Source organism: Sitophilus oryzae, unplaced genomic scaffold, assembly GCF_002938485.1.
Source record: "Sitophilus oryzae breed Bouriz unplaced genomic scaffold, Soryzae_2.0 scaffold_499_pilon_pilon, whole genome shotgun sequence".
NCBI classification, from domain to species: Eukaryota; Metazoa; Arthropoda; class Insecta; order Coleoptera; family Curculionidae; genus Sitophilus; species Sitophilus oryzae.
Window position 1 is genome coordinate 1,189,127 of NW_022147083.1, and position 23,434 is coordinate 1,212,560.

At 33.1% G+C, this 23,434-nt stretch overlaps 1 protein-coding gene across 1 annotated transcript in view; it reads left to right on the top strand.

The window, feature by feature from the left end:
• Window positions 1–6,453: 6,453 nt before the first annotated feature.
• LOC115886867 (putative thiamine transporter SLC35F3) overlaps window positions 6,454–23,434 on the top strand; it is an 84,872-nt gene continuing 67,891 nt past the window's right edge. Inside the window, exon 1 of the mRNA XM_030906191.1 lies at window positions 6,454–6,593. The gene's annotated coding sequence lies outside the window, so the exon portion shown is untranslated. The remainder of the gene's footprint in view (window positions 6,594–23,434) is intronic.

Here is a 23,434-nt window from a genome sequence, read left to right on the forward strand (position 1 = left end):
GTAAACAAACATATCGTATACAATTTTATATACTAATTCATTATAATAAAATTAAATCATAAAAATATTGTAATTACATACCTGCAGTTTAAGTGATAAGTATTGTTCCTAAATATCTACTATACATATAATAAACGCGTGTTCAAATATTAATTCTGTGGAATATATATCAATATAACATAAAACGAGATGTAATTAACGACGAATCATCGTAACAAGAGCTATTTTAGAAACGTCTAGGTTTACTTATTTCACTGAGATTTATTAAAAAAAAATCCTTTGCCTCCGGTACAGATACCGCCACGTTTTGGAAATAGCTCAAAACAAAACAAAATTAAACGAGGCAACAAAATCGACAAAAAAATCCCCCCTCGCCCTCATCACGAGTAGTTTTCAGGCGCTTTTAAAAATCGAAAGTAGGTCGAGGCAAACCGAAGTGGGTCAAGGCAACTGGAAATAGATCAAAATGCGTTCAAAGTTGGGCGACGAAATGCGACCTTGACATGTTTCGAATTGCTTCTGGCATAGTGCGTTTTATTGGAATTCCAAGAAAATAGTTATATAAAATAATAATTGTTTCAAATTAAATATTTAACGCCCTAAGTACGATATGATAAAAAAAAACGGTCAGCGATGGCTATGAAATGAAGATTTCTGTCATTTTATATGTAAAATTATATGGGTATTTTCAACAATATTCATTTCCAAGCCAACTGGATGCCGGTTTTTTTTTCGATCATACTGTATAATAATAGTTAAAAATTAAACCAATTTCTAGAAATCGCTTTACATAATGTAGTGATATAGTAAAAGTTCAAAAAAGTGCTTTTAGACTTTGTCATCACACAGAAATTTATACCGTGAACAACTTAATGAAACTTTATAACTTTTTAAATACATCATTCCATAAAAAACTTCATATATATAAAACATGTTCTTCTGTCAAGAAGAATCAGTTAAATTTCATACATTATTTTACCATAATTTTATTCATCATAATTTATAATTGACATATTAAAAAGATTGTTTACGATTTTAATGTTAAAGGGAGACATTTATATTAAAAATTACAGACATCACTTTCAGAGGCATTTATCTTTCTATCTTAATCAAGAAATGTCAGTATTTAGTAATTCATATACATAATGCTAATGTAATATTTTTTCTACCGTTTAGGTTATCGTTTTTTTCCAGACAGCCTGAGTAAATCTAAATAACAAATCTAATTTATGAATCCACCCAGCATACAGAAATAGCAGATATTTATAGAAAAAGAAAAATATTATTAAGGATCGTAGAAATAATATTGACTCAGAATTTTTCTCTTGTTATTTTATTACATTTTAAGTTTTATTTATTAATTTATTATTTTATTTGTGTATGTTTAAAACCTATATTTAAATTGAAGAGTAAATAACCAATTAACATATCGTATTTGGAGAAATGTTGAAACGTTGAGTTAACTACCATAATATTAAATATTCTTCTACAAATAAACACGAAGACAAATACACAAAAATATAATACTAAAATTTCAAAATAACACAACTAATGACACGGAATTGAATAAAATTTAATAACTGTTGCTTACCTCCTAAAATTTAATAATTACCAAACTCCAATCGAACGATAAGATGCAGCATTATTTTTAACTGGCATATTGTTAATTTTAAATGTGTATTATAAAAATTGTGGCCTCTGTCGTTTATTAAAATGAATATGTTATTATATATTTATAAAAATCCTGTAAAACATTGAAAAGGAAACTACACATTGGCTGAAATATTATCCAATGTACAGGATGAGTCTTAAATAAGTGTAAATATTTTCAGGTCTGGTAGATCGAAAGAAACGGGAAAAGAATCGTATTTTCTCTTTGCCGCTTTTCGAATAAGTCCAAAACAACCAAGTTATTTTACTTCGAAAATTAAACAATAAATGATTTTTGCTCATATATTGCGAACTACTGTTTTTTTGGGTCAAGATATTACGTTTTTAACCAAAAATTTGAAAAAAAAATCCAATTTTTTTTCGAAAAATGCCAAATATTCATTTTTTTCACGAAAAAAACATCATAGACGTGTTTCTGGAGTCAAAATATACCAACCATAAAAATATTTGCACTTATTGTATATAATATATAAGGTGAATCTGTAAAGGTCAAACTGTTTTTTTTGCGAAAAAAAAATTGGAAATTTGGAATTTTTTGATTTTTTTATTTTTTTTTAGTTCTAGATTAAAAAACATAATTTCTTGATAATATTGACAACATAGGTAGTAGATTAAATTTACAAAAAAGTAAAATCAGAAAAGATCCAGTGGTTCTCAAAATTTAAGCAAAAAGTTTTTTTTTTGAAATTTTCAGAGTAAAATAACTCGGATATTTTACACTTATTTGAAAAACGGTAAAAAGAAATTATGTTTCTAAGTCTAATATCTCTTTCTCTTAAAATATTAAGAAAAAAACTAACCAAAGCACTAAATTACACATACAAAGTTCTATAAGATACCGATTTTAGCTTCTTAATGAAATTGTAACATTTTTATAATCATTTTGTACTATAAAAAATAAGATGATCATAATGTTGACAGTTTGTGTATCTTTATCTTCGGTTTCAAAAAAAATAGCTCAGATTTGTAAAAACCACAAGGTCCTATCATTACATTTAAATATGAACCCTCTTAATTATACCCAAAAATGAACACTCTATACTGACTTGTTCAATATATTCATTAACCTTAAATTAAAGCTGTCGTTTCTTCTAAATAATACTAAATATCAGTAACAGGTGAGCTTGGGCAGATCCACAAAATGACAACCATAGCGCAGAGATAGCTAATTCCGACTTGTCGGAAAGTATCGGTTAGATATTAAGTCCCAAACGGGAGATAGCAGCCTGCGTGCACTGGTAGTACTTTGGTCGTACCACCGAGGCGCAACTATCGATAGTAAGCGGATGGTAAAAGGCTTTTTTTCAGGCAGTTTTTTATATCAGCAGTTAAGTGGCAAAAATCCTTATATAATTTTATTATATACCTGTACTTCAAGAAATTTGTTTTCTATTTTATAATTTGGCTTGCCTGAAAAAAAGCCTTTTACCATCCTCTTACTATCGATAGTTGCACCTCGGTGGTACAAAAGTACTACCAGTGCACGCAGGCCGCTATCTCCCGTTCGGGACTTAATATCTAACCGATACTTTCCGACAAGTCGGAATTAACTATCTCTACGCTGTGGTTGTCATTTTGTGGATCTGCCCAAGCTCACCTGATGATAGAGTGGGGCTCCGAAACCGGTAGTGAGAGCAGGTTGATCCACAGTATGACAAACACAGTGTAGAATTAAATTTCTATATCAGCAGTTAAGTGGCAAAAATCCTTATATAATTTTATTAGTATCTATACTATCTATACAGGGTGAGTCTTAAATAAATGGGAGTAAAATTCAAGACCGTGACACACCACGACCTGGACACGACACGGCTTTGAGGCACGTGCGAAAACACTAAAAAACATTTGATTTGAAGCTAAGAAAATCATTATAATAAACTTGATACTGTACCTGTGTGCCAATATCCTCTGGCTGTGTGCTAGGACGTAAATTTTCATACGTATTTTCGTCGATAGGTTTATAGCTTCTGAATAACGGTCTAGGTAAAGCATCTAGTTCATTTGCTAGCTCAGAATTAGAATTATTAAAGTTAAGCAAGTTTCGCATTTTCATTGGAGGACATTGTCATATTTATTTGAAACCAATAATTATAATCAACGAGAATATCCCTATAATTCAACAAAACTACTGTAAACCAGTATAAATACGAATTATAGGATAGGTTCAAATTTTTTTCTTTCCTTAAATAAATTTAAGTGTTAACATTATTATGTAGTTGTATAAAAGTGTGTATTTTGGGTGGCATTCCACAAAATTGGCAGGGTATTGAGGAAAGAGAAAAAATACAGATGCTATATAGAAAATATACACTGTTTTTTTCAGTCATACTATATAAAATGTTGTAAGCTTAATTGCCAACTTACCAAGCTATGTGACATAGCTTATGTCACAACTAACTAAACATGTTGACTAAATACACACACCGGAAAAGTCTAGGGATATTATAATTTTATCCAGCCATCGTCAGTAATTTTATTATTTGCATTTCTGATATAATAAAATTAAAATAAACAAATAGTTTACAGGACGTATTGGAAATAAAAATGCGAAATTTACCGAATTTTTCAAATTTACCTTGATTTTTATTGAACTCAAAAAAATACACACATTTTTTTTATTCTAAACTGTGAATTAAAAGAAAAAGATAAAACCAATTTTACTTAATAAAGGGTATGACCTCCTCTACTGTTCATGACAGTCCTACATCGTCTCTTCATGCTCCTGATCAGGTTGTCGATCTCTTCTTGAGGTACGCCTGCCACGCTGCATTCACGGCCCGAACCAGATCCCTACGAGTTTCACGAGGCATACCCATTCTCAAATCTTCTTTGGACCGCGTCCCATACGTGCTCGATATTAGCTCGATGGGGTTGAGGTCAGGAGATTGTGCCGGCCAGGGTAAGATGTTTAATTGATGAGCATTGATAAATTCACTTACCACTCTGGCTGTATGAGGCCGTGCATTGCCATGCATGAGAATGAAGTTGCTCCCAAAATCATTGGCATATGGTAACACGACAGGCTCAAGAATTAAATCACGATATGTGATTTCTGTTAGAAACCTTTCAAGAAAAACGAGATCGGCTTTTCGGCCTAACTGGACTCCTCCCCAGACCATACCTGTTCCACCTTGATAAGAGTGCACTTCCTGAACATGATCCAACCAAATAAGATTTCCCAGTTCTCTCCATACCCTAAGCCTTCTCGAATCCGGATGAATTCCAAAGCGTGACTCATCTGTGCAGAGAACATTGGCCCATTGTTCATTCGACCACTGAACATGATCTTGATCCCACAAATATCGTACCTCTCGATTTCCTCTCGTTAAGGGTTGAGCTCTCCAGGGGCATCTGCTTCTTAAGTTGACCTCTCTTAATCTATTGCGAATAGTGTCAGGACTAACGGTTACATTATGTGTTTCCTGGAAAATTAAACTAAGCTCTGGTACTGTAAGAGTCGGTCGGAGTGGAGCATGTAATTGTAAAAAATGACCTTGCTGAGGGGTAGTAATGCGATGTCGCCCTGTGTGCCTTTCAGCAACATCACCACTTTTACGGTAGCGTGCACTTAATCGCGATATTACACTTTGCGTTGTATTTAATGCTCTAGCTACGTCGATTTGGCGCATTCCAGCTTCGAGCATACCCATGGCTCTTAGCATTTCGTCTCTGCTAAGATGTCTACGCTCCACAATGTCGTTTAATACTAAACAGAGTTATTTGAATGAATTCTGGCCAGTTATCATAAAAACATAGCCAGTACAGGTTAAATTCGAACAATTGATGCTAGGTGCTTTTTATACATTTAACAAAAAATGCACAAACACTTCTGCAAATATCCCAAATTTAGAAATAACTAGTGTGACTACTTCGTTTCAATCGTAGTAGAAAGAATCGACCTACAAATATGTGGTTGTTTATTCAAAACATTTATATTTAACTTTAATAAAATGATATCCCTAGATTTTCCGGTGTGTGTAGTTATTAAACTGAAATCATAAATTTGAAATGTTTTGTGCCAAAAGTTAAACAAAAACTGCTTTATCATCATTTTTTCGAAGAAAAATTTATGATTAATTTAAAAAAAATAATAAGTTCTCAAATTTATCATTTCAGTCAAATAACTATCCACTCAACATGATTATTTTTAGTCAATAATGACATGTATTGACTATTTCCATTCTAAATATCTTAAGAACGGTTGCTCGTAGCTATTTTTACCAAGAGACGTTTTTTACGTAGAAAATCACGGAAATGTATATTTTTGACTCAGTACTTTTATACAGGTGCGGACGAAAAATTATTACTCTTCAAACAGTTTAAACACATGTAAGTGGCGCCCCCTACAAATAAGAGTCATATTGACAGCAAAATCAAATTTTTCTTGTCAGAAAACTCCCAGACGCCAACTTTCATCCAAATGTTGACGTTACTTCAGAAATTATTTGCAAAAAATCGAAATAATAATGAAACTCCTACACCCTGTATCTCCGAAACTAAGAATTTTAGGACATGCATTTATACGATTTTTTATACTTATTTTCATTTGCAGAATATGCTGCCGAAGTTTCCTGAATACAGTTCGGACCACCCTGTATAACACCACGTATTTTACCTATCTTTGAATTTCCCACCAACTTTTTAACGCGTCCTGGTAAAGTGCGCGGCCTACACTCTATCCATTTCCACTCCAGCCAGGAAAATCGATCCGTGATCATCGCGTTCTGGCTTCAACGCTGCACGCTCTGTTCGCTGGTGGCAGCAGTCGTTCGAAAACGCCATCGTGGTAGCTTCTGTAAACAGTATCCATTCATCCAGACCGACAATTCCGTAATATACGTGCACCATATCCAGATATTAGTCATTCAAAAGCGATGAGACCGAATTTACCAAGCAACAGTTCAAAAGAGGCAAATATGAAGGTGAGTTTATTTTATAACTTGACTCTAAAGTTAACCTAGCTAATATTTTCCAAGTCTGTCATAATTACTGTTTAGAATTTAGGTTCTGAAGTTAACGTAATTTGATTACTTGCATCAAATTGTTAGTATTTTATGCCAAATGAAATAACTGAGAGAGACTGAAACTATTTTTTACGAATTTACTTTTCTATATCAAAATAATGTTCGTCTTATCTGCGTTAGGGATGCTGAATTTTTACCTTAATAATAATATTATTCAAGAAACAATGTTTTAAAGCTAAATTACATTTCCATGTAAAAATATATCTTGATGATATGGTAACATAGGTAGTAGAATAAATTTAGAAAAAAAAATACAGTAACCTCAAAATTTAAGCTAAAAATCGTTTTTCTTTTTAATTATCAAAGTAATTAATAAATAATTAGTCAATTTTGGATAATTTGAAAAATGGCAAAGGGGAAATATATATCCTTTATAGAGATCTACAAGCTCTAAAAATATTGCACATATTTAAGACTCACCCTGTATAATATACAGCGTAACAAGATATGCTTTTATACAAATACTGTCGTCTCAATTCGATAGGAGAAGCTGTTATTTCTTGTCGAGGAATTTAAGTATTTCAAAGCGAATCTTCTCTATTTATAGGTAATCTCATCATGTTTTCCATACATTATTTTTATTTCTGTTTTATTTTACAATGTACTTATATTTACAGTCCCATATATACAATATGCATAAAAAAATTTAAAAATATTTCTTTACATTTTTTCTATGTAGTCTTTTTTACGATAATAATTTATAGAGAAAATAATGAAACTGAAGAATGAAGAGAACTTCCAATCTTAATGACCTTATACAAGATTAACGACCTACAAAATTAAGTTTTAAATGATTAGACATACATATTTACGAAATTTCAGTCACAAAACATGATTAGTTAAGCAATTAGAAAATTGGTTTTAGAATATTATATTTAAAAAAATTAAAAATATATAACAATAAAATTATAGATCTCTAGAAAATAATAATAAAAAATGTCTCAGGAGTGCAATCAAGAATTGTTTTCCCATTTATAAAAAATGAATACAATAACAAACACGTGTATTATTGGTCTAACACATAGATCCAATTCTGCTTTGTTTCGTAGCTACAGGGTGTTAAAGACTTAATATTTTTTTCGATTTATTATAATTTTCTTCCAAGTACTTTTAGCGTTTCGAATGAAATTTTGAAGGTAAAAGTTACTATAAATGCGACATATTTTAAAGCTAAAAAAATGTCGACATATTAACCAGGGACGTGCATATGGGTTATCACTGGAATATTTCTCTAAAAAAAGCATGTACGCCACTGGTTTTTTCCCTTGTTAGCGAAATAGTTTAAGCAGTTTAATGCCGATTTAAAGTTGTCTTTTGATATTTTGCCGACTTCCGCCTCCTTGATGAGATAAACGCAATTTTATTAATTTGCCTTGATCCATGTCTAATAGCATCCAAAATCATTAACTTGCGAAAGTTTTAAATATGTACTCATTGATTCCCCCTCAAAAAATGTGAAAAAAAGTTCTTATAAACATGGGTTCGGACATGCATATTTTTAGAGTTACAGGATGTTAAACTTTTTAAAATTACGTTTTTTGTAATTACCTTAAATACCATTATTTTTTTATTTGAAATTACCTGTAGGTGGGACTAATAGTAATAATATTTAATAATAAATTAGTTAAAATTTTTAATTTATTAATTTTATTTTTATTTTAATTTTATTAATTGTGATTAATAAAATTGCGTTTATCTCATCAAGGAGGCCGAATTCGACAAAATATCAAGAGATAATTTTTAATTAGCATTAAACGGCCCACATAATTTTATCAAAAGAAAAAAAGTCAGTGGCGCACATCTTTTTTTCTGAAAAATATTCCAGTGATTACCCATATGCACGTCCCTGATGAATTTATCGGTACTTTTTTAGGATTAAAATATGTAGCACTTATAGAAACTTTTACCCTCAAAATTTCATTCCAATGACTAAAAGCACTTGGAGAAAAATTAGAATAAATCGAAAGTCTTTAACGCCCTTTAGCTACGAAACAAAGCAGAATCGGACCTATGTTAATATGAAAAATAAATCTTATTTTTAGCCGAGGAATCTCCCCACGAGAGATGGCACATGTTTTTTGAAACACCCTGTAATCATCATGTGAATCATGTTTTTATAATATGTTTTCCGGAAACATCTAAATTTCTTCTAAAAAAAAGATGTTAAATTCTTTATTTATAACCAACTCTATAAACTTATGCATATTAATACTTTATTATATTAAGTTTAAGTTTTCAACAAAAATTAATTTTAAATTGGTTCAACGAAAATTTTATTGTCTTCTTTAGATTGACGAGATTTATTGTCTTCTTTAGATTGCATTTCTACAGTCGTAATTTTTTCAAGAAATCTAATAACTTGGAGACTGCATCTTTCATATAGCTCATTGCCAATAGGTTAATATAAATAAAATGTATTCAACCAATATTGAGATTATATATTAGAGACTGTACAGGAAAGAACACAAACTATACTAAAAAAATTAAAGAAACTGTATATCACAATCTATAAAATTATGATATTTTTCAATTCAAAAAGTAATAAATTTTAAACTTAAAACAGCATTAACAGTATTTTTAAAACATAAGCAAAGTTTTTTTTATGTACAGCGGAAACGCTTAAAAACTGCGCAGTCCAATATTAAGATCTACTCGAATTTTATGTCGACTTCTATTTAGGCGAGACGGAACTATCAAGTCTAGCCTAAGATAATATAGTTTACCCCAGTCACTAAAGAATACAAGGACACGTAACGCTGCGCTGCAATAAAATTAATACACGCTGCAGCAAAATTTGTTATGTGAAGCACCATTTTTTTGGAGGCAACGGGTTTATCACCAGCAACAATTTTAACAATTATTAACAGTTTGATGTTTGTAATAAAGTTTATATAAAATTTATTTTATTTTTTTTACGTTTTTTTATTGAATTTCGTAATTATTTTTCCGAGATTATACTATAATGTGTTTTACGTATTGCATGTTAGACTCTCATCTAAAGTGGAATGAGCATACCAACTATATTAGCAATAGACTTAGAGGTCTAATACGCAAGTTCAAAGAATTAAAATATTATTTTGAAATTCCCTATTTAAAGACACTTGGCGCTTGTGCAGCCACATTTAACATATGGCATAATAGTTTGGGGTGGTGTACTTGATGTTCATCTTAAAATATTAGTGAATATTCAAAAATGGATACTAAAAGTTATATATAAGAAAAACCAATTATATCCAACTGATTTATTGTTTGAAGAATCCAAAATTTTTGACATAAGATTTGCGCAAAGTATAGCCCTAAGGCAATAGAAGGAAAAAGATACCATTAAACCCATCCAACATAAGCATTACACCAGACAAAAAAACTCTAACAGGCACTCTCCCGAATATCTACACCTCAGCAGCACAAAGATATTTTACGTATATTAGTTCAAACTTACACAATGAGCTACCACCTAGTATAAAAACTCTAAATTCCATTAATCTGTTCAAATCAAGATTAAAAACATGGCTACTAAATCAGGGAAGAAATAAAATTAATGCCCTTGCGAATAAAAAGTATGGATAATTAATATCTTCACTTTTTTTCTAAAAATAAATTATTTAAGTAAAAAAAGTTATTTACCGTCTTATAATTAAGCAAATAAAACAAAAATAATTATAACCCAATTCAGACCCTATTTCCCGAAATGACTTTAACCCTGGCTAGAACTAAAAAAAACTTATTTTGACACAAAAATCCTGATCTAGACACGAAAAAAAAAATAAATTTAGCTTTGTCATTTCTTTGTCTCCCTCATCTGTTTGTATATTTGTTTATTTTCTTGATTGCTAAATGAAGCGTGGAAATTCAAAAGCGTCTAAGTGCCAAATTGATCGAATTTAAGATATCATTAATTTTGTAATCTATGTGCCAAGGCCAATAACGTACAAAACAGTCTAAGTGACATACTGCTATTTTAACGTTAAATACTCGGCTAAAAGATGGCGCGACGTCCAAGTTCAGTAGGTAATTAATAGTTTTGTTTATTTTTGTTTTCTTATTTTTCAGGAACTTTAGTTTTTTTATTATTATTACTTACATTGTACATTGAAATCCTTCCTTTTTGATAAATAAACTTTACTTTACTTTAACTACTTTGCTCCTAAGCATAAAAAATAGCATTAGCTTAATATGGAATAATCTAGACAACGTTTTAAGTAAATTTTACTAACCTACTTTCTATCGTGTCATTTGTTTTTCTCATAGGTTAGGTTAGGTTGCTTTGGTTTTCGGATCATGTTTGATCCCTCACTCGCAGGCATTGGGCTCATTGCGATATCCCAGTATTATTGTACCAAACCTTCCTCTCATTCTTTTTTTCCGTTAAAGCACTTCCAGCTCTTTGCAAAATTCCCGATATTCCTATCTTTATCATCTGCCAGGCCTCTCCCCTGGCCCCATCTTTGTCGAGCCTGTCTGCTTCTTGGTTGCCCGCCACATTACTGTGGTCTGGCACACAATACAGAGTAGCACCTCTTGACGCAACAAGGACAGTACTTCTCGGCAGTCCATCACAGTTTTCCATCTCACTGATTGCATGGTTTTTTTTTGGAGGTGTAAAATACCTTTGCGTACGGAGTGTGGGACTCAATCTCTCCGTAAGCTGCCTGGAGGACACTACCCACTAAACGTCACCCCCTCGCTCCTGCCACGTCTACCTGGACCCGCTGGACGCATATCCTCAAGTAGACGCCGGACTGTTCCTTTTTTGCCATTACCCCTGCTCTTCGCTGTATTTTGCCTCTAGTATATTTTGAGCCAGTTTTGAGATGGCTTCAAAGTTTTCTCTTCTTTCTGTTACCGATTTTAAGAAGGTATCTGCGGAGATGTTGCCACCAATCGTCATGCGTGCCTCACATCTTTCCTGTTCCCATCTTGGACAAGCAAACATTGTGTGTTCTGGAGTATTATTGGGTTCAGCACAGTATCGGCATTCTACGACTTCCCTCTTTCCAATTTTACACAGGTAACTCCCAAAATTTCCGAAATTTGTATTGAAAATAATGATAGCATGGTGATGCTTCTTAAAGCGCGCAAGCTTTCAGAGTATATCACGATATTATCTCCTATCGGTATCTCCTATCAGCGATTTTCTCTCGTATACAACTGGCCGCTTCCGTTATGGCGTAAACTTCTGCTTGTAGAATATTACAGCAATCCGATAGCCCCCCATTCTTCTCTTCTCGGGATGCTGTTTTTTTTTCATAAATTTTGTAAATTTTCGAATACAGATCGTCCGTATCAATACGTAATGGCGTATCTAATTTTTTACAATTTTTACAGCAAACTATGTGAATTTTGATGTTAGTTTTATATAAAATGGAAAACTACATGCTAGTTAGCACTACAATAAATGAATTATATGTCAAACTAATTAATTTTGCTGTACTGAAAAGCTCTAAAGAATGAAATACGCTTTTACGTTCTGATAGCGATAAGATATAAAATGCTAATTAAATAAGAAGCTTAAAATAAGAAAATCATTTAAACCATTTTTTTATGTATTTTATAGTTCCAACCAAAATTTAATGGATAGAAAAAGAAAGGTAAATGTATTTAATGCATTTTATTGATTAAATGGCAATTGCGACAAATTTTAAACTACGAATTTGCTCATATCTACTGGTTTCGGTATTCTTTTTTAGTTTAAAAATATATTGAATAAAGATGCTATTTTAGTAGTCATAGAATTACATAGCTACCATAACATTTACAATATAATTATATATTCCATAGATTTTGGATATATTATGTTATTTCTAGGCATAAAGAAGTAAACAATTTTTTTCTACTGTATTAGGCTAATAACAATTCAAATAATAATTAACTAATTATTAAATTTTGCTACCAATGCAATTTGTGTCCCTCTAAAATTGAAAATTGAATAGGCAAAATCCCTCTAATATTTGAAAATAGGATTATACGTATTTACATGACATATGAATGGGAATAGATTGTAATGTAATTCTTGTCAATCGCAGTCATATCGGGATAAAATATTTAATGCCTCTGAAATTATAAAAGAAAATTATATGTATTTGCGACAGTTGGAAATATCATTGAAATATGTAGTATTTTTGTCGAACTTAGGCTGTTTATAAATAGAGAATATAATGCTTGCTTCATCCACGTTACGGTAGATGGAGTTAAGAAGGCTTAGTTAGGGTATATATAATAAATAAACAAAAATACGAGTAGCGGAAAAGGGGGCCAAAAAACCCTACAAATATGCTTATTCTCTGCATTAAGTTCATCAGACCAAAGGGAACAGCCATTCGACGACCGGTTTCGGAGATTTTTCTCCATCGTCAGGCCGACTTTGCTGTAACCCTCGATCTGACCAACAAAAAGCAGAGAATAGCATTTGAGTACAAAACGTACTACTATGGTGAAAGTGCTAGACGCTCTACGCCATCCAGCGGTAGCTGTGACAATCACAGATCGTACCGCCAAAATTAAAACCAGCGGCCTACTGGACATTAGGCAATTTTCTTATTAGTATCATAATATTAATTTATTGTTACCCTAGTCAAAATAGACATTTAAATTAACAATAATTCGCATAGAGCTGAAAATTGGTACAGGTCTTAAATACACTATTATAAATGATATCTGAAAAATCCCCACCCCTCCCACGTCTGCTAAAAAAATTATTCAAGGTCGAAAGTCAAAAATATGTTTTTTTGCTTTCTTCTCCTAAATGGGAAGCGCTATCGCAAAAGTAACTTAAACAAATGTTGTAGACCATTAAATTTTCTACAATAATGGTTCTTATACGTTTTTCTTACGAACCACCATTCCTGATATGGCAATTTCAAAAGTTGAAAAATTCGTATTTTTAACGTGGTTTCCCCTGTAGGCCTCGCGATCTATTGTGGTTAAGTTTTATTGCACATTATACTATTAATTTTGAAAAACGGTGCTCTTGGAAGTGATTATAGTCGAACGGATTATTGTTGATTCTGAGAGAATTTTAATCTCTCTGAGACTCTTCTCCACAAGTCACCATCACAAGTGGAATTCGCTTGGCTCGTGCTATATATAATGCTCCAAAAAAATTGATTCTATAGACAAGTAGAGATATTTAAATTTTGTTAAAAATAAACGGAACAATAAAATGGTACAACTTTCATGTCTTCCTCCAACATCTGCTTCTGCCTGTCAACAATTATATCGTGTGTACTATCAAGTTCAATTGTGCCTAGGCAATCAACTGAACTCAGAAGACTGGGGTTGGAAATTTATAGATAATACTTTGGAGCTGATTAAAACTTTACTTCCACCTGCTCCAGAAAAACTACTTAACACAATTTTTTGCAATTGCAAAAAGGGTTGTAGCGCAAACTGTGGTTGTAAAAGAGTCGAATTGTTTTGTACACCAATATGTACTAATTGTCAAGGTTAGTTTTGCTCCAATATTGACTTAAATACAGATAAGGATTTTGATGAGGAAACAACTGATGCATCTGTCATAGATGGATTTCCAGATATTCCGTAAGAAGATGAGAAAGAAGAAAGCGAAGAAGACATTACTGTTGAAGTATCATTTGAAGATTACCACTCAGATTAAAATTCTCCCAAAATCAACAATAATCCGTTCGACTATAATCATTACCAAGAGCACCGTTTTTTAAAATTAATAGTATAACGTGAAATAAAACTTAACTACAATAGATCGTGGACTAGGCCTACAGGGGAAACCACGTTAAAAATACGAGTTTTTCAACTTTTGAAATCGCCATATCTCAGGAATGGTGCTTCGTAAGAAAAAAGTATAAGAACCATTATTGTAGAAAATTTAATGGTCTACAACATTTGTTTTAGGTAGTAAAGGAATTTGTTTTAGGTAGTAAAAAAAATGAATAATTTTCAAGGTACTTTTGCGATAGCGCTTACCGTTTAGAAGAAAAAAGCAAAAACAAATTTTTCATTTTTGACCTTGAATAATTCTTTTAGCAGACATGGGAGGGGTGGGGATTTTTCAGATATCATTTATAATAGTATATTTAAGACCTGTACCAATTTTCAGCCCCATGCGAATTATTGTTATTTAACCCCCTTTTTTGTTTATTTTGACTGGGGTATGTAGGTACAGATGAGACTAAAACAACATAAAACAAAACGGTTAATTTTCAGAACAACTACAAACGCATAAAATATGTTTTTTTAGCATTACAGTTTAGATGTCATCGAATTGTATATATTAAAAAGAGGTGATGTGTTTTGACTACTCTGTAATATATCGATAGCATAAGCTAAAAGCTGGAGGATTTTAAGGTACTATTCTTCAATATATTCGAGATAATTTTCTTTCCTTTGTCTTTCGGCCAACATAAGGGAGTCGGGGATTTACTTAAAAGACAACAGACTCACTACGCACGCGTAACACGACAAATAATCAAAGCCGGTTCCGAAAAACTAACGTTTTATTTCCTAGTGGTTGACTGCCACTTAACAATTTAAAAAGGAATCCTTGATGAATTGTGAATGAAGGTAGTCTCACTGAGGAGCATTACATCTTCTTTTGGAAGGGTCACCCCGCAATAGACAGGAGAATTCATGACGTAGGCATTGTAATCAAAAACGAAATCGCCACCAAATTAACAGAAGTACCTATTGGTGTCTCCGAACGTCTTATGACCCTAAGGTAGCCCATATCAGACAAAACTTACGTCAACATCATAAGTGCCTACGCTCCTACCCTAGACGCTAAAATTGAGGATAAGGATAAATTTTACCAAGCTCTGCAAAATGCACTTCAACAAATTCCAAAGCACGAACGAATCATTTTGCTAGGTGACTTTAATGCCCTTGTCGGCAAACAACAGGAAATATGGCCTGACGTATTGGGAAAACTTGGAATGGAAAACGTAAATAGCAATGGTGAACGCTTATTAACAACATGCACAGAGTATAATCTTTGCATCACCAATACGTGGTTCATGTTGAAGGACAAGTTTAAAGGTACCTGAAAACATCCTACATCAGGCCACTGGCACGAATTGGACCACGTAATCCTTCGAAGGATGCATCTAAAAGATGTCAGTCTCACAAAAGCCAGAGTAGATGCCGAATGTGGCACTGACCACCGACTTTTAATTTCAAAAATGAAAATCCAGTTAAAACCCAAACATCCACACTGTAAAAAGCAAAACTACATGACCAAACTGAACGTACGGGTCTAGAGGACAACGATACCGCCGCGCCGACGCCCTCCGGGAAACTATCAAAGAATCACTTCCACCGATAATGTCAATCTCAATCGTGGATGCTGAACAAGACTGGACACAACTGAGAGAGGCGATTCATAAAACCTGCGAAACAGTACTTGGAAAATCCAACAAAACGGGACGGTTTTATAGAGGGTAGTTCTCCATCTCCAATATCAGTCGTACCAAAGTTCATGGTACGAATGGTTGTCGTCTCGGCGCACTCAGTGATGAGGTGTACTGGTGTTTCCCCATTTCCCCCACAGAATCTGCATTCGCCGTTTCTTCTTAGTTTCAATCTACTGAGGTGTTCATTGAGGAGACAGTGTCCTGTTAAAAACCCCGTGACAATCTGAAGTTTGTTCTTACTTAAACCCAGGAAGATCTGTGATTTTTCTTGATCATAAGCCATCAGAAACTTCTTCGAGTGTCTTAGACCGTTGCAAGATTCCCATTCCAGGTTGCGGATGGAATCTTCCAAGTTCTTGAGTTCCGCCTTGAGTTGGTTACCACTTGGAAAGCAGAACGGTTCTGGTCCAGTTAGTGGAGTGTTCGCTCCTTTTCTAGCTAGATCGTTTGCTTTTTCATTGCCTTCTATCCATTGGTGAGCAGGCACCCAGAGTAGGAGGACTTTGTATTATTTGCCTAATTTATTCAGCTTCCCTATGCATTCTTTGACCAATTTCGAATTGATTGATACTGAGTTGATCGCTTTTAACGCTGCTTGACTATCAGATAAGATGGCTATTTCTTGCTTCCGATAGTTCCTATCTAAGATAAGTTGTACGCATCTTTCGATAGCGTAGATTTCTGCCTGTAGGATTCTAGAGTAAGTGCCCATTGGTTCGGAGTATTTAGTTCTCGACCCAAATACTCCGATCCCTGTTCCCGTATTGGTTTTGGAAGCATCAGTATACCAAGTTATGGTATAGTCTTTTAACTGCAGACGTTTCTCTCTTCCAATCCTTTTTATTGCTCAATACTACATTGAGATGTTTCTCAAAGTTGTACGTTCTTGGCATATCGTCCACTGGGAGTTGCAGGAGTGGTATTTCCTTTTTGAGGGTGTTCCAAGCCCCTGATCTGACAATTCTCCCAGTACTAGTCTCCTAGTACTAAATTAGTATTTTATTCTGCAGTAGTAACACGAAAGGTTCCAACACCAACTGTATTATTTGTTTATCACTCCAGACATATTGCTTTTCTTTATTGTAAAGTGGTATAAGTTTTGTCTAAAATATATTACAAATCTTCACCGTATATCCCTTCAAAGGGATTCGATTTTGAACACAGATTCCGTACATTTCTATGCAAATGGAACTATAATAATACATTCTCTGGAAATCTGGCATACATCAATTGATATTCAAATTGTTAGTTTATCTAAATATTTCCTGGGAATATTGCACAAAGAGGCAATATTAAATAGAGCTGAAATTTTGATCTAATTTAGGCTGGAATGAATATTTTAGAATTTTTCTACAAATAATATAAATTTAATTTATAATTGAAAACTTTTCAAATAATCCCATAGAAAAAAATGTTTTTTTCTGTTTACTTCTATTGTTTCTAAAATTCGTTCCACTACTTTATTTTCAAACAAAAAAAATCTTAACGTTTTGGAAGGTGCTTCTTCCCCAATAGCAAGTAAAAAAACTATTTAAAATAGCGATATCTAGCTGTATTGAGAATAATTTATGGCTAGTTAAAATTAAAAAATCTTTAACGGACACACATTTTAATGTGGATCCTTATCCACGAACCTAATATACTTTTAATTTATATATACCGCATGAGCAAAAAAAACAAACTGCGTCTGAATGGCTTAGAAATGACTATCAATAATATTCCCCATATAATTTTACGTACAAAATGGCAGCAATGTTCATTCCCATGCCATATCTGACTCCGTTTTTTTTCGTTCACGTGGTAGCTTATAATAAGATTGGAGATAATAGACCAAGTAATATAGTCGCTGATAGAAAAACCATCCTACATAGAAAAATTTTTAAAATAAAGTAATTTACGAGATTAAATGGAATAAATAAAATAAAAAAGACGAAAAAAAGTAAAAATTAAAGAGAGCTTCCAGAAGATAGGAACAAAGTTGAGTCTAACGCAACGACAACTTAGCAATCAAACCGATTTCATTTATTGTTTGTTTTACCTACCTTGTAATTAACTAAATTTAGCAGCTATGGCTCAGCAGTAAGTGTTGTTTCTTGTTGCTGCGTGAGAGTAGTGAGTTCAATCTCCAGCCAGGAGCGCATAAACGCATATACGGGCGGGAGAAGGGGGGTTAATGTGGTTAATTTCCCCTCCCAGATTAAAATTGTCGCAAAAGAAATTCAAGTCTATTTCTATCCAAGTTCATTTTTCCCATAGTGACAATACTTTTTAGCGCAAATTTAATTTCAACACTTACTGCCCCTACCAAACTCAATCTCTAGATGCGCCACTATCTTCAGCCGATCCATGCTTATTCATTTAAATAGAGAGACCAACTAACCTAAAATTTTGGTTCGATGTTATGTGTTATGTTCTTTTCAATGTTCTTACAAATAACCTATTAGGTCCTCCTTTTTTTCCATTCGCCGTTGCTTCTTAGCTTTAATCTACTGAGGTGTACATTGAGAAGAAGTTTTTTGTTGGTTAATCAAATTTATTTACAAAATATGATCCATTGAGGAGCTTGTTCCTATTGAATTATAAACCCAATGGCATTTTTCAAAAAATAATTATTTTTATAATAATAATAATAAAAGTTTGGACTGGATAAGTGTGCAGTTCTTAGGCTAGATACGAGCCGATATGGAAACAACCAGCAAGATGAGCAGCTTGTCGATGGATCGATTTTACGACATCTAGAAATAGGTGAAACATATACTTATATTGGAGTCAACCAACATCAGACGCAGGACAAAATACAGACGGCGTTTAAGAAAAATTTCAGAATCCGAATTATCAGGAATTAATAAAGTTACTGCAACAAATATGCTGGCGGTTCCCGTTCTCCTGTACTCATTCAGTGTTGTGAAGTGAAGACGTGACCAACTGCGGGATCTGGATATTACCACACGTAAAATGATGCACCTCAACCGAAGTATTCATCCTAGGTCTTCTGTTTCTCGTTTGTACCTTCCACGTCATCAGGGAGGACGAGGCTTGCTGAGTTTGAAATACTTACATGATCGGCTTGTTTTGGGGATGGCTTGCAAAGTCGCTGACAGCAGAGATCCATTGTTGCATCTTGTTCGGGATCACGAGATTTATAATATCGGAGCATTTCTTTTTAATGCAGCAGAGCGAGTAGCAGGTAGATTTGGGCCTTAGCAAAATTTTATATTAAAACTTATTTTCGATCACAGGCCGTTAATTCCATGATAAGAATAGCAGAACAAGGGAGGATCTTGGATGATCGTATCAACAGACCTCAACATGGTGTATTCTACAGAAATATGAAAGCACTTCAACTATCTAAAAGACTAACGTTTTCATTCTTGAAGTCGGCTGGTTTAAAGTCTGAAATTGAATGATTCTTGTTTTGTCTGCCAGGATGTTATGATTACCACCTTAGTCTATCAAACAACACCCTGAGACCTTGATGCACCTATTGTCTTCTTGCCCTGTACACGCTGCTACCACCTACATCCAACGGCACAACGCAGCGTTACGTGTGCTCTATACTACCATCTACGGCACCGATACGGCATTGATGCGATAGCGCCGTTTGCTTTGGACGACACTGAGGTGGTGGTGGAGAATGGCAACTGCCGAATATATTAGAATTGCGCATTTCCCACCATAACACACAGAAGAAAGCCAAATACCAACAGCTACTGGGAGAATTACGCAGACTCTATCCTGAATGTGGCGTGCATCTCGTAGTGTTAATTATTATCGGAGTTTTCGATGAGACAAAAGACTTTAATAACAGAACTACAGAGAATACCAAACTGTAGAGTCGTCCGAAAATCTGGCCACCAACATGCAGAAAGCCGTTATCCTAGGATCCCTAAGACTTTTGAGGCAGATGATGATTGAATGACGATCACTGACCGAGCGGACGCAAGGAGTGAAAGTTTACGTTTAGCCATCCGCATCTTGTGGAATCGGAGCTACAAGGGTAGTCATGTCGGAATTTAAAAAAAAAACACTAATTATATCTAACATGCCTTAAAGTAATGAACAAAATCGTCTACTAAATATTGTTGGACAAAACATCAAAAAAGGTACCCAAACAACACAATTTTAAAATCGCCGTATTACCTAAAAGGATTTATTGACATTTTTACAGTTTCAAATTTTTTTTTTTTCAGATAAGAGAGAGCTACTGATATTTTTATCTTCAAACATGATATTTCCAAACTTCTTGAACGTAACACAAGAGATTCCTTTATTACACTCTACGGACATAAATCTGAAACACAAAACTTACATACAAAACTAGCTTTACTTCGATTTTTATATTAAATTTTATCGAACATGAAAGCAGCATACACGACAAAAGTCTACATTACTACCTTTTTAAATTATTTATTTCCTTTTCCCTTGAACTTTTCTATATCTATAAATACACCATCCCATTTGCTTACGATATTGACACTGTAAATAAATAAACAGCCTCGCAGTAAAATCAATTGTGTATGATTATGACGCTTTTAGAAATTAATGTGCTTTCTCAAGAGAGCAACACGGTTATTACAATAGCTACTATTTTTAGACAGTTATTGTTGTCAATGTTGTATTATATGGATTTCGTGCGTCCAGTCCAGATTGTTCTAGCTATAAATTGATTAGACATTAATGGTATAAGACTTTACATATTCATTATAATGCTGGTTATGTATTTGCAGGAAGTTGAGTATGACACTTTAAAACAATTTTATTTTATTATGTTACTAATACCGTCATAAACTACGCAAATGAATGAAAACAATGGCCTAGTCGTTGTTATGGATGGACCTTTTGCGAAGATCTTCGGGGTAATCAAGGATGGAAAGAGTAGCAAACATAAAGGCAAGGGAAAGTATGCATGTTCAGCAAAGGATAATAGATGAAACACAGAGAAGACAGCTGGTATATTATGGGCATGCAGAAAAAATAAGTGAGGACTTAAGGAACACCTAAAAAAGGAATACCTAAGAAAGTACTGAAATAGATACCATCAGAAAGGAGAGAAAAATGAATGCCAAAAGCAACATGGGTTGGAGCAGTACATAAAGCTATGTGGGAAAGAAATCTTCATCGGATTAGGTTAGGTTATATAATTTTGCTTTGAACTCGTGTGCAAAACGACGTTTTCGAAACTTGTTGTTGAATATACTATTTATACTTAGTAGTTTTATACAGGTACGGACGAAAAGTTATTACTCTTCAAACCAGTTAAAAATATGTAGGAGGCGCCCTCTACAAGTAGCAGCCATATTGACATCAAAATCACATTTCTGATATCAAAAAACTCACACACACCAAATTTCATCCAAATATTGATGTTTCTTCAGAAATTATTTGAAAAAATCGAAAGAAAAATGAAATTTCTACACCCGGTATCTCCGAAACTAAGCATTTTAGGACATACATTTATGCGAACTTTCTTACTTATTTTTATCTGCAGAATCGGCAGCATATTCCGCATATTTTATCGGCAGCATATTCTGCAGATAAAAATAAGTAAAAAAGTTCTTTCGGGGATACGGGGTGTAGAAGTTTCATTTTTATTTCGATTTTTTCCAAATAATTTTTGCAGTAACGTCAATATTTGGATGAAAATTGGTGTATGGAAGTTTTTTGACATGAGAAATTTGATTTTGAGGTCAATATGACTCTTACTAGTAAAGGGCGCCACCTATATATTTTTAACTGGTTTGAAGAATAATAACTTTTCGTCCGTACCTAAAAGTCCGTCAAACACAGCCGTTTGACAGTCCGTACCGTAAAGTTCAACAGAAACTGTTTTATCATCATTTTTTTGCAGAAAAATGTATGATTGATTTAAAAAAAATAAAAATTTTCCAAATTTATTATTTTAGTAAAATAACTATCTACCCAACATGTATTGACTATTTCTATTCTAAATATCTTGAGAACGGTTGCTCGTAACCATTTTTACAAAGAGGTATTTTTTACGTATAAAGTCATAGAGATGTATATTTTTTCCCTCGGCAGTTTTATACAGGTACGGACAAAAAGTTATTATGATTCAAAACAGTTAAAACACATGTAGGTGGCGCCCTCTACCAGTAGGAATCATATTGACATCAAAATCAAATTTCTCATGTCAAAAAACTCCTAGACACCAATTTTTATACAAATATTGACGTTACTTCAGAAATTATTTCGAAAGAAATCGAAATAAAAATGAAACTTCTACACCCTGTATCTCCGAAACTAAGCATTTTAGGACATACATTTATACGAACTTTTTTACTTATTTTAATCTGCAAAATATGCTGCCGAAATTTCCGGAATACAGTTCGGACCACCCTGTATATCTATTCAAAACAGTGCTTATGATTATTAGTTGCATTAGGTACAGTTGAATTATTTCAAAAATATAGAGCTGTCCATAATGTTCAATCTATTCTCCTAAAAGTGTCCTAATTTAGTTAGGAAGATGTTATACCCTTAACGACATCAAACAATTCGTGAACCTAAAATGTCTGAATACTCAATTATAATTTCCGTAGGCAGCAATCCCAAACAAATTGAAAACAGTCTAGTAAACTTTGATATTAGATACTCTAAAAGCAATCTGTTTCATTATTGTTTACTCTAAAGTTTTTTCCCAAATTCAATTAATTTATAACTGACTTTATATACAAAAAACAATTTAATACAATTTTAATAAAATATTTTTATGCTAATAAGATACTAAAGCGAAAGCAGACTAAAGCGAAAAAAATTCTCAACGCATAATACTCATTTATCTCCAGGCTATCCCTCGCATTTAAATATCTGAATAAGTCATTTATGATAATTATTATTGCAATTTTATGCGATAGTAAGCCGTAACTAATTTAAGGAAGATTGGCAGCTCTCCAGGAAACGACAAAAATTATGAATAGGTGTTCCTAGGACGTATTATTCTTGTTAAATATTATTTATAAATACATTTATATATATATTTTTGTTGCTTATTTAGTTTTTGTCCGTCTAATAGTTTAAAGAAATGTATCAGTAGTTCTTTACTTAAATATAGAAACAATTACAGTTGAGGGTTGGAACCCAGCAAAATAAAGGGTGTTAATAGAGGGGTTTAATAAAATATAATATATTATAAAAGGTTTAAAATAGAGGGTGTTACACAGCAAAGTAAAAACACTAAATCACCACAATACCCCAAAACACTTTTATAATCATCTGCTGATGATGCTAACATGATTAGCGAAACGCACGTCCAGTGTAAAAGTAAAGTGTTTTGGTGTATTGTGGTGATTTAGTGTTTTTATTTTGCTATAGAAACAACATAAATACACAATACAAATC